Source organism: Nicotiana attenuata, chromosome 10, assembly GCF_001879085.1.
Source record: "Nicotiana attenuata strain UT chromosome 10, NIATTr2, whole genome shotgun sequence".
NCBI lineage: Eukaryota > Viridiplantae > Streptophyta > Magnoliopsida > Solanales > Solanaceae > Nicotiana > Nicotiana attenuata.
This window is the reverse complement of record NC_031998.1, coordinates 12,392,367-12,394,347: the sequence shown is the minus strand read 5'-3', so window position 1 is coordinate 12,394,347 and position 1,981 is coordinate 12,392,367.

Below are 1,981 nucleotides of genomic sequence, written 5' to 3'. Positions count from 1 at the left end.
TTTTTATGAGTGATTTGGAGTGAAAATTATGAAAAGTGAAATAAAACAATAAGGAAAAGAATAATCTTGCAGAGAAAGAGAGAGAGAATTCTTATTGAATTTTGTGATGATTTACAATGAGGTAAGACCTCTCTATTTATAGGGGAAAAATAACTTAGCCACAAAGTAAAACTCTCTAAAAGATAGACATTCACTCTAATTACAAATCTATTCATAACACTCCCCCTTGAATGTCTACTCAATAAGTAATGTGCCTCGTTAAAACCTTAACTAAAATAAAATCCAATGGGAAAAAAATCTAGTAAAGAAAAAAGAGTACACATATCTAACAATACGCCTTTTGGTTGCCTCGTTAAAATTTTAACCTTGCAAGGAAAACCTTGTGGGACAAAACCTTGTAAGAAAAAAAGAGTGCAACGCATATTAAACTCCCCCTGATGAGAGCATCATTTCACATCCTTGAGCCTTCGCATCCCAGTCTTGTGCACTAGCTTCTTGAAGGTTGATGTCGGTAGAGATTTTGTGAACAAATCAACCATATTATCACTTGAACGAATTTGTTGCGCATTAATATCACCATTCTTTTGTAGATCATGTGTGAAAAATAACTTTGGTGAAATGTGCTTTGTCCTATCTCCTTTTATGAATCCTCCCTTCAATTGGGCTATGCATGCTGCATTATCTTTATACAAAATCGTGAGTAGTTTGTCACATTTCAAACCATATTTGTCTCGAATAAGATATATTATAGGCCTCAACCACATACATTCTTAACTTGCTTCATGAATAGCAATTATCTCAGCATGATTAGATAAGTAGCCACAATTGATTGCTTAGTCGATCGCCAAGATATGGCAGTGCCTCCATAGGTAAACACATAACTTTTTTGAGATCGAGCCTTGTGTGGGTCAGATAAATACCCAGCATCAGCATAACCAACAAGATCGGGAGTGCAATTATTGTCATAAAATAAGCCCATATCGGTAGTCAATTTAGATACTGCAATATGTATTTGATTACATTCCAATGTCTCCTTGTAGGAGCAAAGCTATATCTTGCTAAGGCATTAACTGAAAAAGTTATATCAGGCCTTGTTGTATTAGCAAGATACATTAGTGCACCAATTGCACTAAGATATGGTACTTCGGGACCAAGTAGCTCTTCATTCTCTTCTTCAGGTCGGAATGGATCCTTATTCACATCAAGTGATCGAACAACCATCGGAGTACTTAATGGATGTGCTCCATCTATGTAAAACCGTTTCAATACCTTTTCTATGTAGGCAGGTTGATGAACAAAAATTCCATCTGCCAACTGTTCAATTTGCAAACCAAGACATAATTTTGTCTTTCCGAGATCTTTCATCTCGAATTCCTTATTTAAATAATCAATTGCCTTTTGGAGTTCTATAGGAGTTCCAATAAGGTTTATGTCATCAACATATACGGCAAGTACAACAAATTCCGACGTTGTTTTCTTTATAAAAACACATGGAAAATGGCATCATTTATATAACCTTCCTTTAATAAGTACTCACTAAGACGATTATACCACATTTGTCCTGATTGCTTTAGACCATACAAAGATCTTTGCAATTTGATTGAAAACATTTCCCAGGACTTTGAATTATGTGCGTTGGGCATTTTAAATTCATCGGGAACTTTCATGTATATCTCATTATCAAGTGAGCCATAAAGGTAGGCGGTAATCACATCCATTAAATGCATGTCAAGCTTTTCATGGACAGCAAAACTAATGAGGTAACGGAACATTATAGCATCTATAACGGGTGAATATGTCTCTTCATAATCGACACCAGGCCTTTGTGAAAATCCTTGTGCAACAAGGCGTGCCTTATATCTTTGTACCTTATTTTTCTCATTCCTCTTGCGTACAAACCCATTTATAGCCAACAGGCTTAACACCATTAGGTGTTTGGACTACAGGCCCAAAAACTTCACGTTTTGCAAGTGAATTCAAC